This window comes from Schistocerca cancellata, chromosome 3 (assembly GCF_023864275.1).
Source record: "Schistocerca cancellata isolate TAMUIC-IGC-003103 chromosome 3, iqSchCanc2.1, whole genome shotgun sequence".
Classification (NCBI taxonomy): domain Eukaryota; kingdom Metazoa; phylum Arthropoda; class Insecta; order Orthoptera; family Acrididae; genus Schistocerca; species Schistocerca cancellata.
Genome location: NC_064628.1, coordinates 875,687,884 through 875,704,112, shown reverse-complemented (window position 1 = coordinate 875,704,112; position 16,229 = coordinate 875,687,884).

Genomic DNA, 16,229 nt, shown 5'->3' with positions numbered 1-16,229 from the left:
CGGCTGAAGAGCAGCGCGTATGCTGCTGCCAGCCCGCCCCGATGGGGAATTGAAATACAATAAAGAAAAGAAGGAAAAAAAAAGAAAAAAAACCTAGTCCAGTCAATCTGGTACTCGCTCTGGATTGCGTCTCTATCTCTGCGGTAGTGCGTTCTGGTCGTTGCTCATTGTTCAAATGGTTCAAATGGCTCTGAGCACTGTGCGACTTAACTTCTGAGGTCATCAGTCGCCTAGAACTTAGAACTAATTAACCCTAACTAACCTAAGGACATCACACACATCCATGCCCGAGGCAGGATTCGAACCTGCGACCGTAGCGGTCGCTCGGTTCCAGACTGTAGCGCCTAGAACCGCACGGCCACTCCGGCCGGCATGCTCATTGTTGACATTTGCCTGGCTCTGGTTCCGAGTGGATTTACTGTTGGTGTTTGGTGTTGTGGTTTCTACAAGCCTCCGTTGTTTATCTCTTCCTTGTTGTGTCGGTCATAGTCGGTCGTTGTCTGTTGTCGTTGGTCTGTCGTCCGACTCCTCCTGTGTTTATCCGGTGGTGCGTGCTCCACCGCCGGCGGCTTCCCCGCCTGGCGGCTCCGATCATGCAGCCCAAGGCATTCCCGCGGTTGGTTTTGGCTACTACATTATCGATATGGGTTTACGGGACCAAACTGCTCAGGTGATCGCGCCCTAAGCTTACACACTACTTAATCTAACTTACGCTAAGGACAACACACACACCCATGCCAGAGGGAGGAATCGAACCTCCTACGGGGGGAGCCGCCTCAGACCGCTCGGCTACCCTGAGCGGCCAGGGCTTTCGGAGCTGAATACCCACTTGTGTACCCTTGATGACTGCACGACACAAAGCTTTACGGATCGCCTGGGCCCGTCAACACTGACAGTGGAATGTTGATGACTGGAAACATGTTGCATGGGCGGACGAGTCTCGTTTCAAATTGTATCGAGAGGATGTACTTGTACGGGAATGTTGTAACGTTGTAACTTTAATTTTGTATGCTGATGTGTAATATTGTTACTTTAATTTTGGTATACTGAAATCGGTGCTAATTGACAATGAAAGTGGGTTAAAAGCCGTGATCTGTCTGGGGACGTTAACCGTGGATTACTGGGCAACTGTTTCATCAGATATTTAGTCTAGGTTTACCAAGCAGACTAACATTAATGATAATCTTTTAATAGTCATACAAAACCGGTAATATATATATATATATATAAAGGAGAATTTAAATAAAAAGAAAGAAATCAGTTTATATTTGGAAATTTATTTTAAGGTTGTTCCTTGAAATTTCAGCATATTATACGTGAGTTATAACTGAGCTGGTGCCTTATTTACGATTAAAAAAATGTGAGATTGTAATCTTACGGAACACATAAAATATGGAGCCAAGATTGGGAGACTGCACACAACACTGCATTCATAAAATAACACACGAAGAACATTGAAACATAAACAAGAAGAAATTAACCACAACCAACTGATTCAGTTTTTACCCAAAGAAATTACGTTCATACCACAATCCTGTCCGTCATGTAATTACCACAGACTGGTATACTAAATTCATATTAACTCTTTGTGAAATCTTCGCAAAAAGAATAGCTGAGGGCTACTTTGATGATTACACCACATGCTTCACGTGGTCAACTTGGTTTACACAAAGCGTACAACTCCACAATAATTTTGATAATTAAAATAAATTAGATCGAAAAGCAATTGACCAAAGAAAAACCTTGAACTGGTTACTAACGTCTTACTATTAACCTGATGGGTCAAACAGTTATATAAGCACGTGGTAGTGGTCTCGCAAAGTACACCCCACGTGGGCTGAACATAAAGAAAAGTTGCTATATTGAAAATATAGTCAATACGAGACGTTATAATCACATAAGCATTCGCATTTAAGATTGATGAACTTAGTTAGAGTCACTGATCAACACATGGTTCCACTTTACTCACAAAGTAGTAACAAAGCAACTACCGCAAAATAATCTGAATTTAACACGAGAATTACACTCCGCTGCACTTTAAGATAGCATTAGATATTTTAGAGCTAAACCTGAAATCAAGGTGATTAAATTTTCAGTTAGGCTGAACTTAAGAAATCCATTGTCCTACGGACTTAACAGACACGCGCTCAGCCGGAGATCTTACCACTTCAGACGCTCGCCACGGCCACACTGCAACTGCCCTACTGCCGAGCGTGCTTCCTGAGGGTGGCTCACAAAGACCAACGGAAGTGGCCAGAGGGGCAGCTTCCTATACCAACATGACAACGGACGGACAGGACCATACTAAGGATAGAAACTTCTTTGCTTTTAGGAAGCGTAGCTACCTGTTCCGACGTTGGTCCTACTGTTCTCTAGCAGACAGCCTTGTCTGCTACCCTCAAGCATGCAACTAGAAATACATATGCTCATTCATCCTCTCACACAAAAGGGAAGGGGGATGACAGTATCTTATCATATACAGTATATAAAAGAAAGCGGATGTAGGTTCCGTATGAGTCTGTGTGACATGAATTACATATAAGAATTACATATAAACTGTGCTTTAAAGTGTAGTAGTGTGACAGATCGTTCTTGTTTATGTGTAAAAGTAACACGTTCCACTGCTCAGTCACCTCTCAGATAGTCAGAAACGCCACAGTACATTTAGAAGAGGAATTTATTCCATAAATGGCAACAGATTTAAGAAATGAAACATGAAAGGAATCCAACAGAGACCTTTCAATGTAAACAACCTCTTGTGTCCATGGACACTGCATGACAGCAGGGGACTGTTCAAGCTGGTAGAGGCTCTGTAATGGTGTGGGGCGTGAGCAGTTTTAGTGATATGGGACCCCTGATACGTCTAGATAAGACTCTGACACGTGACACGAACGTAAGCATCCCGTCTGATCACCTTCATCCATTCATGTCCACTGTGCATTCCGACGGACTTAGGGAATTCCAGCAGGGAAATGTAACACCCCAAACGTCCAGAATTGCTACAGATCGGCTCCAGGAACACTTTTAAACACTTCCACTGACCACCAAACTCCCCAGACATGAACATTATTGAGCATATCTGGGATGCTTTGCAATGTGCTGTTCATAATGGATCTCCACCCCCTCATAGCCTTACGGATTTATGGGTAGCCGTGCAGCATTCATGGTGTCAGTTCCCTCCAGCACTACTTCAGACGTTAGTCGAGTCCATTTCACTTCATGCTGTGGCGCTTCTGCCTGCTCGCGGGGGGAAGGGGGGGCGAGGGGGCTATTTGATATTAGGCAGGTGTACCCGTTTCTTTGTCTCATCAGTGTATTCGCGTCGCAAGTAAATGTGATGAGCAGTGAGAGCAAGCTAAACGACGCATAGACCTGTCACAAAAACGTTAACAACAAAGAAACGGACGTGAACTATGTTACAACAAAACAAATCAGGTGTCACTATTTCCAAAACGGAATGCAAGAGTCGTAACATTACGTACATGTGGAGAACAAATAGAATGTATGTACGTCTGGAAGTCGCTTCCTTACATCTCGCTGTCGCAAACGTACGTTGCAACACGATACACCCACAGATCTGAATACAGCGAACAATCACGTCAGTGCCTGGATGGGCATCAATAGCTTAATAAGGAAAGACAAAAAAAGTTAGGAAGAGAAGCTGCACTACTGGCCATTAAACTGCTACACCAAAAAGAAATGCAGATGATAAGAAGGTATTCATTACACAAATATATTATACTAGAACTGACATATAATTACATTTTCACGCAATTTGGGTGCGTAGATCCCGAGAAATCAGTATCCAGAACAACCACCTCTGGCCGTAATAACGGCCTTGATACGCCTGGGCATTTAGTCAAACATTTCTTGGTTGGCGTGTACAGGTACAGCTGCCCATGCAGCTTCAACACGATATCACAGTTCATCAAGAGTAGTGACTGGCGCATTGTGACGAGCCAGTTGCTCGACCACCATTGACCAGACATTTTCAACTGGTGAGAGATCTGGAGAATATGCTGGCCAGGGCAACAGTCGAACATTTTCTGTATCCAGAAAGCCCCGTACAGGATCTGCAACATGTGGTCGTGCATTATCCTGCTGAAATGTAAGGTTTCGGAGAGATCGAATGAAGGGTAGAGCCACGGGTCGTAGTACATTTGAAATGAAACGTCCACTGTTCAAAGAGCCGTCAATGCGAACAAGAGGTGACCGAGACGTGTAACCAATGGCACCCCATACCATCTCGCCAGGTGACACGCCAGTATGACGATGTCAAATAAACGCTTCCAATGAGCGTTCACCGCGATGTCGCCAAACACGGATGCGACCATCATGATGCTGTAAACAGAACCTGGATTCATCCGAAAAAATGACGTTTTGCCATTCGTGCACCCAGGTTCGTCGTTGAGTACACCATCGCAGACGCTCCTGTCTGTGATGCAGCGTCAAGGGTAACCGCAGCCACGGTCTCCGAGCTGATGGTCCACGGTGCTGCAAACGTCGTCGAGCTGTTCGTGCAGGTGGTTGTTGTCTTGCAAACGTCCTCAGGGACAACTCAGGGATCGGGACGTGGCTGCACGATCCGTTACAGCCATGCGGATAAGATGCCTGTCATCTCGACTGCTAGTGCTACGAGACCGTTGGAATCCAGCAAGGCGTTCCGTATTATCCTCCTGAACCCACCGACTGCATATTCTGCTAACAGTCATTGGATCTCGATCAACGCAATGTCGCGATACGATAAACCGCAATCGCGATAGGCTACAATGCGACCTTTATCAATGTCGGAAACGTGATGGTACGCATTTCTCCTCCTTATACGAGGTATCACAACAACGATTCACCAGGCAACGCCGGTCAGTATGTGTATGAAAAATCGGTTGGAAAGTTTCCTCATGTCAGCACGTTGTAGGTGTCGCCACCGGCGCCAACCTTGTGTGAATGCTCTGTAAAGCTAATCATTTGCATATCACAGCATCTGTTTCCTGTCGGTTAAATTTCGCGTCTGTAGCACGTCATCTTCGTGGTGCAGCAATTTCAACGGCCAGTAGTGTAGATTTGAACGCGAATATCCCCCTCCGCAGTCCAACACCGTAACTGCATTACCACGGTGCCGTGGCTGTTCAACTTCGCTCAAACACATCTTCACTGTTTCGGTTTTCTTTCCTTTTTTATTTTATTATAATTTTTTTTTCACAGTTCAGTACAGCTTCTTCCTGTTTTCATGCACGATCTGTGTTCAGCTATTGACGGACTATCCACTGTGTCGTTTTACTGATAAATCTGACGGGGTGCGATGGAGAGTTTCCGTTGTTAGAATAGTGACCTTCAAAAAAAGTGCCTGCCGGTGTATATTCAGTTGTTGCGCTAGACAGGACGTTGACCTAGTGCCCGCATCTCGTGGTCGTGCGATAGCGTTCTCGCTTCCCATGCCCTGGTTCCCGGGTTCGATTCCCGGCGAGGTCAGGGATTTTCTCTGCCTCGTGATGGCTGGGTGTTGTGTGATGTCCTTAGGTTAGTTAGGTTTAAGTAGTTCTAAGTTCTAGGGGTCTGATGACCATAGATGTTGAGTCCCATAGTGCTCAGAGCCATTTGAACCATTTTTCGTTGACCTAGTGACGTGGTTGCGCTCCACGTGGAAGCATACCTCCTTGCCATCTTGTTTCTCGAGAGCGAAGACGACGCTGCTGCTCCCCTAGCCGGGTCACCAGCTTGACTCGCCGGGCAATAGCTGCTGGCTGGGGCTAAAAGTACGAGCGAGCCGGGCAGCGGAGTGGAAGCGCGGAACTAACTGCGCGCCCTGGCAGCGGCACGTGGCCGGCACGTGGCACGCACCCGCTGCCGGCCGTCAGCTGGGCCGTCCCGGGCTGCGTGCCGCCGCCTCGTTAGCGGGCGCCCCCGCCTCTGACCCGCAGGCCAGGCGCTGCCGACCGCCGAGTCTTCCGGACACGCGTCAGCCGTGCTTCCTCCCACTACACGGCCCGTAGCTCCACAGCAAGTAGCTACTGCGTGCAGAGGCGCTTCTGCACTCCTGCCACTCGATACTTTAAACTTACTGTCTTCTTCTTCTTCTTCGCGGATGGATCACTTAGGACCACGCGTAATCAACATTTGTTGGCCTTCCTTTTCGCCCAGTACTCCTTCATAAACAACGAATGGGCTAGCTTTCGTTGCGTAGATCACGTATGTCGGTTAGTTTTTCTCTCTTCTTCCTCAAAACCCCGTGTATTTGTGATTTTTCTGATTTCATTTCTATCATATAGATTTGGAGACCCTAATTCTCTCAGGTCTTTTTCCGTCTGTTTGTACCAGTTCGGTCTTGTAGTTTTGTTCTTTAAAAATGTATGGATTTTGTGCGTTAACCTGTTTAAGTCCATTCTTTCTATGTGCCCCATGAATTGGATTCTTCTCATGCGCATTGTGTCTGTTATTTTGGAGATATTTTTATATATTTCTGCATTGGGTTTTGGATAATGTACCCCATCTTTAGTTCTTGGTCCTAGGATTTTCCTCATTATCTTACGTTCTTTCACTTCTAATTCCTCTTTTAGTGTTCTGTGTTGAAGGTTTAGTGTCTCAGATGCGCAGAGAGCTTCGGGTCTAATTACTGTTTTGTAGTGTCGTATTTTGCAGTTCCACGAGAGACTCTTTTTGTTGTAAATGTTTTTTGCTAACTGAAACGCCGTCTCCATTTTCTGGACTCTTGATCTGACAGATTTCTTTTCATTACAGTTTTCTGCAATCCATTCACCTAAATATTTAAATTCTTTTACTCGAGAGATGTAGTTATTACCAATTTTGAGATCAGAAGGTGCATCTTTGACGTCAGTCATAAATCTTGTTTTTTCAAATGAAATTTGTAGTCCTATTTTAGCTGCCTGTTCTTGTAATAATTCTAGCTGTTTCTGTGCATCGGTAATGTCTTGTGCGATCAGTGCCATGTCATCAGCAAATGCTAAACAGTGTAATTCTATGCCCTTATGTCTTGGTCCCAGTCTGTGTGCTGGTGCACCTGCTTTTTTCCATTCTCTAACAACTTTTTCTAGAGCACAATTGAAGAGCACTGGGGACAGTACATCCCCTTGTCGTACTCCTGTGTCTATTTCAAATTCTGTGCTCAATTCTCCCGTAAATTTTACTTTGGATTTGGTCTCCGTGAGTGTTTCTTTTATGATGTTTGTTGTCTTTTGATCTAGTCCAAATTCTGCTAATACTTCACAAAGGGATTCTCGGGCTATACTATCATATGCTTTATTAAAGTCGACAAACGTGATGACATAAGTTTTGTTTGAAGTACTATGTAAATATTTCATTGAGTTTTTCAAGTTAAGGATTTGTTCTACGCAAGATCGACCTTTTCTGAACCCACCTTGGTATTCGCCTAGTTTTGAATCCAGCTGAGGTTCTGCGCGGTTTAGTAGGGCTTTAGACAGAATTTTGTATGTTATTGACAATAAAGAGATTCCACGATAGTTGTTGGGGTCTGTTATACTTCCTTTTTGGTACAGAGGATGTATGATTGCAGTCTTCCAATCTGTGGGGATTTTTTCAGTTTTCCAGATTTCATGTATAATTTCTTTGAGTTTTGCAATAAGATTTTCTCCTGCATTTTTCCATAGTTCTGCGAAGATTTGGTCTTCTCCTGATGCTTTGTTATTTTTCAGTGACTGAATTATCTCTTTAATCTCTTTTAAACTTGGTGGCTTTGAGTCTGGGTTTCGTTGTGTACGATGGAACTCAAATTTTTCTGCAGGCTTTTCACAATTCAGTAATTTAGAAAAGTATTTTGCAAGAATTTCACAGTTTTCGGTGTTGGTATGAGCAATTTCCCCATGGTCATTTTTGAACTGGAGTGATGGAGGAGAGTACTTTGTTAATTTTTGTTTGAATACTCTGTAGAAATTTCGGGAATTGTTTTTCTTGAAATCATTTTCTATGTCTTGCAATTTTTTGTCTTCGTGTTGTTTACGGACTGTTCGTATTGCTTTTGTTACTGTTTTCCTGGTATCTTTGAGATCTTCCAGGGTCTTTTGATTTTTGTTGCACAACCAATTTTGCCACGCCTGTTGTCTGAAATTTATCAGTTGGTCACACTCATCTGTCCACCATGGGTGTTTACGTGTTCTTGTTTGCGGTGCTACTGTCTTACTGTTATTTGTTTGCTCATTTTACGAGCGGCGTTCAGTAAGTAATGCTACACCCTTTTTTTCGGCCAGTTTTGGTTTCAAATACGCAGAGTTTTTTGTGGAACTTCGTGAAATAGTCCTGCTTAAGTTCCAATAGATGGCGGCGTTATACGTAGCCTCAAAAATGGCGTCTGTCACTTAGCTCCACTCCAAAAATATGTTCAAATATGTGTGAAATCTTATGGGACTTAACTGGCATCAGTCCCAAAGCTTACACTCTACTTAACCTAAATTATCCTAAGAGATATGCCCGAGGGAGGACTCGTACCTCCGCCGGGACCAGCCGCACAGTCCGTGACTGCAGCGCCTCAGACCGCTCGGCTAATCCCGCGCGGTGGCTCCACTCCAAGCATAGAGCTGTCAGTGAGTTTCTTTTGGCGGGAAACATTTCTGAGTGTATGGGTTTTATTTTGTCAAGTTGCGCAGTGGATTGATCCAACAAGTACCCCTCGCCCCTGCAAGAAATAATTTCCACCTCACACTGCTACAGAAGTCAGACAGAAGCTCCTAATGTACCAACAACAACTGCCTGAAAAACATTCGGCAACAAATATCTTCTGGATCGTCCGCTGTAAGGAAAAGACTCAAAGATATTCTATATTCTTACATAACAAGTGGATTACTTGGGTATTGGAGTATTGTTAGTTAGTGTAAGAAAAACATTAAACGAACGAAAAGTATTATTTACTGCAAAAAAATTCTGAGAAATCAAGTGAAACTTTTGCTTATAAATTAATAAATAAACAGTAGATTGTCTCTTATGGATAGGAATGCTATTAATTTACAAATTATGGACAGGTTCTTTTCTCCCTTTTCTTTAACTATGTTATTTACTCGGCAGAATGGCTGACGCGCCTACACAACTTGAATAACTTTTCTAGGTACGGTCAAGGCTGTTGTGTGAGAAATGTAATGGAGTGTACTGATATGGTGGACAGATGGGGCTCGCATACGCTGTAGCAACAGTACCGTGAGCTGTGACGACTGTTGCCTGGGTCGCTCAGCCGGCCGGAGTGGCCGTGCGGTTCTAGGCGCTACAGTCTGGAGCCGAGCGACCGCTACGGCCGCAGGATCGAATCCTGCCTCGGACATGGATGTGTGTGCTGTCCTTAGGTTAGTTAGGTTTAATTAGTTCTAAGTTCTAGGCGACTGATGACCTCAGAAGTTAAGTCGCATAGTGCTCAGAGCGTTTGAACCATTTGGGTCGCTCACTGCTGACAAACAGAACTATCTCTTCTATCTGGATTGCCCTTCTGCAATCAAACTCTCCCTATGCTTTGATGAAGTCAAGGACTCGTATCTGCCCCTAGGCTAACTATTGGCGTGGTACACTGGTCAGATATCCAGTCCACCACAATGCCACTCAATATTCACTCACAGGCGTTTCACTAGTACTCTGTCCGTGTTCACACCGCACAATAAGTGTGGCGGCCAACACAGTGAACAACGCTTAATTGCGAGTGACTCATCACTCCGATTCGCTAATGACGGAAGTGCTCTCCTAGTGAAGTACTGAGGAGAGACTTTGTTCCTCGCTCTTTGCGTACACGTACAAGTGCACTCGCTCTCGTTGCGTGTTCCCGCTCCAAGAGCGACAACGGAACGGCACCTTTTTCTGGAAAAGTTGCAGGGGTATATCATTCGCTGTCGTCCCTTACTCCTCTGGCTCTTTGCGTCAGAAATATTCCGCCAATCAGCATTGCTCTTTTAAACGGGATAATGACGTCTCGTTTAAGTCGACCAATGTGGAAAGATGTAGCATATCCGTTAGGCACATACTGTCCTCCTGTGAGAACTCCGTAGCTACGCAGTCGTCCGTCTTCTGGGCGCTCCCACACAATGTAGCGGAATTTGCATTTAAGTCAACAAGGGGGTTGTTATCCTCTGGAAAAAGCTGTCCTCTCTCTGGGTGGATGATCCTGCCGGAGTAGGTGTGCACGGACCCACCCCTCTGAAGGGACGGGCCTCGCAGCATGGCAGCCGCCTCCCTAGAACGAAAATTCCTGTGGCCGACATGTCGTGTACGCCAGCCTCGACTTTTTCAACCTCAGTGCACACTTGCGATTTACTTATTAGATTTGCATATCACTTACATGAATTCATACAAAATTGACTCTACCTTATCGAGTTTGGGTTCGAACAAAGTGTCATGATGTGCAGAATACGATTGTGAGGACGGAATATGTAAGAAACGAAGGTCAGGAGACCACACCACCTTACACATTGCACATACAAATAGGCGCTTACAGAATAGCTACGCAGGCCTGGCAGTGAACACAATCACAGTGAGTCGTTCTGCAAGGCGTCTGTCATCATCAGAGCGAGGTCTCCCGTGTGCCGGTCGGTCTCAAGCAGCTGTCGCTCCTGCAATTTTGGAACGTGCGGACACTCTCATTCGAGGTGATGGATGGATCACAATCAAACAAATCGCTGCACAGCTGGACTTCTCAGCTCGTTATGCTGACACACTCGTCCACCAGTTGGGGTGCTCAGAAGTGTGTGCTCACAGGGTCCGTTGCCGCCTAAGAGAAGACCATAAAGAGCATCGAAGGACCATCTGTGCGGAGTTGCTCTCGTGTTACTAGGTCGGATGTGAAATTTTTTTGTCGAATATCGTCACATCCGATGAAACAAGGATTCATCACAGTTAATAAAATTCTTCTGGGTTTGAGGCCGCATTGTCATCTGTAAATTCCGACGTTTCGGCGACTGTTGCAAGGTGCCTTCCTCAGGGTCTATTGCTAACTGCCGAATGAGCACTAGTTTGGATACTTCTATACTATGGAGGAGTGCTGTCATTGGATGTGAGGGTGAGGAGGAAGGGTTTAGGACTTCATTTTATTGGTCTTTCCATTGCGTGTTTTCATTGATGGAAATGGGCGTTTTCCATTGGAGTTTCCTTTACTGCTTGCCATTGGTGGAAATCGGCGAATAGTAGACTGAGCGGCGACTACGGCGTAGAGTTGTTTACTAATATCGACTAGGCCGCGTCAGCGCTCTGTGTACCCTCCACCGCTGTGGCCTACCGCGCGCCTGTTGTTGTGTGAGAACCGTCCTTCCGCAAAGCTGTCACAGCTGGCAGCCAAGACGCTGAAAGTCGGCACCCGACTTCTTTATTCCTGTTATCGGGTCGCTTGGCTATTTCTATAGCCCCTCTAATCTTCCTTCTCAAACTAAACGACTGTTTCGCCAGAACGTGGGCCTCTCGAAATTCGATCTCCCTCCTGCACTGTTCCTGATGTTCTGCCATCGCTGATTTGTTGTATTGTTTGAGGCGGATACATCTCTCGTGTTCAGTTAACCTTGTGCTTATTGGACGCCCAGTCTCACCTACATATACCAGTCCACATTCTCACTCGATTTCATAAACTCCGGCTGCATCAAACTTGTCAATTGTATCTTTCGTCGAACCCAGAATGTCTTTTCTTTTGTTGTTGCTACGAGAAATCTGTGTAATGCCTGTCCGACGGAGAATTCTGCCCAAACGTTCAGTAACCCCTCGTACATATGGTAGGTAGCACGACGGTGTTCTGTGCTTCGTTCTGCATTTCCCTGTTGCCCTCCACCTTAGGCGCCATGGTTTTCTATATCATCCTCATGTCGTAGACATTAGCTCCGAAATTGGAACTGAGGTTCTGTAGTTCACCTTGCAGGTTGTGTTCATCAGCGATCCTGTAGGCTCTCTTAGTTAAAGTTTGCAGACCGAATTCTTTTGCTTAGGATGGTGGTGGGAGGATGCATGCAGGTACCTGCCCGTGTTGGTGGGCTTCCTATAAACTCTGTGTCCACGCTTCCCCTCTGACTTACGGTATGGGTTTGCAACACATCCTGCCTCAGCCAGCTTTCTAATAATATTAATTCTGGCGTTACATTTCTTGGGTATATTTGTAACTGGTTCTTAAAAGTAAGGGCCCAGAGCACAATGACCCCCAAGTATTTGATAATGGGTTTTGTTCCACAGCAACATTTCTGGAGGCCACATTCTGTCATCCACGTCCTTGGAATCGCCTGTTGCCAATAATGATATCCCTTATTTCAACGCCGGCCTGGGTGGCCGAGCGGTTCTAGGCACTACAGTCTGGAACCGCGCGACCGCTACGGTCGCAGGTTCGAATCCTGCCTCAGGCATTCATGTGTGTGGTGTCCTTAGGTTAGTTAGTTTTAAGTAGTTCTAAGTTCTAGGGGACTGATGACCACAGAAATTAAGTCCCATAGTGCTCAGAGCCATTTGAACCTTATATCAACGAGGATTTTGCATGATATGAGTTCTAGAAATGTAAGTATCAGGTCATGGCGTATTATGGTATCAAATGCGGTCCTAAGCTCAACATACGCTACTGCGATGTTTAATTTACGTTGGTAACCGTTTCCGATATAAGATGTTCTACCGTGAGGCCTTCACGACTTTTTGTCTAAGCAGTAGTGACATGCTCCCCTAGTTCACACAAGATGCATATTTTATCAGGTTGCATTTGTGCTGTATTTAGACGTAGAGTGTTGTTGTTGTTGTTGTGGTCTTCAGTCCTGAGACTGGTTTGATGCAGCTCTCCATGCTACTCTATCCTGTGCAAGATTCTTCATCTCCCTGTACCTACTGCAGCCTACATCCTTCTGAATCTGCTTAGTGTATTCATCTCTTGGTCTCCCTCTACGATTTTTACCCTCCACGCTGCCCTCTAGTACTAAATTGGTGATCCCTTGATGCTTCAGAACATGAGCTACCAACCGATCCCTTCTTCTTGTCAAGTTGTGCTACAAACTCCTCTTCTCCCCAATTCTATTCAATACCTCCTCATTATTTATGTGATCTACCCATCTAATCTTCAGCATTCTTCTGTAGCACCACATTTCGAAAGCTTCTATTCTCTTCTTGTCCAAACTATTTATCTTCCATGTTTCACTTCCATACATGGCTACACTCCATACAAATACTTTCAGAACCGACTTCCTGACACGTAAATCTATACTCGATGTTAACAAATTTCTCTTCTTCATAAACGCTTTCCTTTCCATTGCTAGTCTGCATTTTATATCCTCTCTACTTCGACCATCATCAGTTATTTTGCTCCCCAAATAGCAAAACTCCTTTACTACGTTAAGTGTCTCATTTCCTAATCTAATTCCCTCAGCATCACCCGACTTCATTCGACAACATTCCATTATCCTCGTTTTGCTATTGTTGATGTTCTCTTATACCCTCCTTTCAAGACACTGTCCATTCCGTTCAACTGCTCTTCCAAGTCCTTTGCTGTCTCTGACAGAATTACAGTGTTACCGGCAAACCTCAAAGTTTTTATTTCTTCTCCATGGATTTTAATTTCTACTCCGAACTTTTCTTTTGTTTCCTTCACTGCTTGCTCAATATACAGATTGAATAGCATCGGGGAGAGACTACAACCCTGTCTCACTCCTTTACCAACCACTGCTTCCCTTTCATGCGCCTCGACTCCTATAACTGCCATCTGGTTTCTGTACAAATTGTATATAGCCTTTCGCTCCCTATGTTTTACCCCTGCCACCTTCAGAATTTGAAAGAGAGCATTCCGGTCAACGTTGTGAAAAGTTTTCTCTAAGTCTACAAATGCTAGAAACGTAGGTTTGCCTTTCCTTAATCTTTCTTCTAAGAGAAGTCGTAAGGTCAGTATTGCCTTACGTGTTCCAATATTTCTACGGAATCCAAACTGATCTTCCCCGAGGTCGGCTTCCATTCGTCTGTAAAGAATTCGCGTTAGTATTTTGCAGCTGTGACTTATGAAACTGAAAGTTCGGAAATTTTCATATTGTCATCACCTGCTTTCTTTGGGATTGGAATTATTATATTCTTAGGTTTGCCTTCCCTTAATCTTTCTTCTAAGAGAAGTCGTAAGGTCAGTATTGCCTTACGTGTTCCAGTATTTCTACGGAATCCAAACTGATCTTCCCCGAGGTCGGCTTCCATTCGTCTGTAAAGAATTCGGGTCAGTATTTTGCAGCTGTGACTTATGAAACTGAAAATGCGGAAATTTTCACATTGTCATCACCTGCTTTCTTTGGGTTTGAAAATATTCTTCTTGAAGTCTGAGGGAATTTCGCCTGACTCATGCATCTCGTTGACCAGATGCTGAAGTTTAGTTAGGACCGACTCTACCAAGACTCTTAGTTATTTACGCAAAGTACCAACGGTGGGATTTTTTTTTTTTTTTTTTTTTTTGTAAATGGACTTGTAGTCCGAGGTGAAGGTTACAATACAGCATCACCGGTCTGTTGCGGTCTAACTGTGTTGGTGGGCCAGTAAATTTCCACTGTGCAGTGACTTTGTCACTGCAATTCACTTTGGAGGTGTGGCGGTGGGACTTGTAGTCCCGTACCACCCTCTTACGGTGATAGTACTACATGAGTCAGGCAGAATTTATTGCCTAACATGGGCAGGTGCAGGTGTGGCGGTGGGGCTTGTAGTCCCGTACCGTGGGTTGTGGCGTCAACGGTGGGATTATGTGGAACGGACTATTAATAGGACGATACATGTAAAATACCTGCGCGAGAGATAAATACACTGTGGAATTTAAGCTTCTCCGTGCGAACTCCATAACAAAGATATACAGACTGTATTAAGCTACGGCAAAGACATAATTATTCAATGTTGGACTTTGGAAGAGAATTGCCGTATTCTTTAACTTACGGAGAACAGTAAGCAATAGAGACTACATAACCACCGCAAACATAATTAAAATGGCTCAACTTAAATAAAAGGAGCAAACAGTAAAAAGGAATCACTAAACCATACCATAAATAAAAATCAATTAATAGTTATACGCAATCACATTAATTAAACGCTCATTAAATAATAGAGAGAATAAAAATAAGAACTCTAAACAACATTCCTCATAGGTATTGTAAGGGTAAAAATGTCAGTACAGCTGTGATGAATCGAATCCTGCCAGTCTCTGCTGCACCCAAAGTCTCAGGTGACGCGAAGACACCCCGACGGCTAAGCAGTAGGATGAGCCCTGTGGTGCTTGCGTAGAGAAAGGCACGTAAGCAATTAGCCTGCGAAATCGGCTCGTTATGGACTAATAGAGAACGAGTTGGGGTGCAGCCCTTTTAGCTGCAAGTAGGGGCACTGTGATTAGTCTTGTGCCGTGGGCAAAAGAATATTTTCATTACGGTGACCGGACGTAAACCAAACGGGCAGTGTCTAAGTCGAATCATAATGTGAATAGTGTGCTTGTATATGTACAGGAGCGGTACAAAACGATATACACTCCTGGAAATGGAAAAAAGAACACATTGACACCGGTGTGTCAGACCCACCATACTTGCTCCGGACACTGCGAGAGGGCTGTACAAGCAATGATCACACGCACGGCACAGCGGACACACCAGGAACCGCGGTGTTGGCCGTCGAATGGCGCTAGCTGCGCAGCATTTGTGCACCGCCGCCGTCAGTGTCAGCCAGTTTGCCGTGGCATACGGAGCTCCATCGCAGTCTTTAACACTGGTAGCATGCCGCGACAGCGTGGACGTGAACCGTATGTGCAGTTGACGGACTTTGAGCGAGGGCGTATAGTGGGCATGCGGGAGGCCGGGTGGACGTACCGTCGAATTGCTCAACACGTGGGGCGTGAGGTCTCCACAGTACATCGATGTTGTCGCCAGTGGTCGGCGGAAGGTGCACGTGCCCGTCGACCTGGGACCGGACAGCAGCGACGCACAGATGCACGCCAAGACCGTAGGATCCTACGCAGTGCCGTAGGGGACCGCACCGCCACTTCCCAGCAAATTAGGGACACTGTTGCTCCTGGGGTATCGTCGAGGACCATTCGCAACCGTCTCCATGAAGCTGGGCTACGGTCCCGCACACCGTTAGGCCGTCTTCCGCTCACGCCCCAACATCGTGCAGCCCGCCTCCAGTGGTGTCGCGACAGGCGTGAATGGAGGGACGAATGGAGACGTGTCGTCTTCAGCGATGAGAGTCGCTTCTGCCTTGGTGCCAATGATGGTCGTATGCGTGTTTGGCGCCGTACAAGTGAGCGCCACAATCAGGACTGCATACGACCGAGG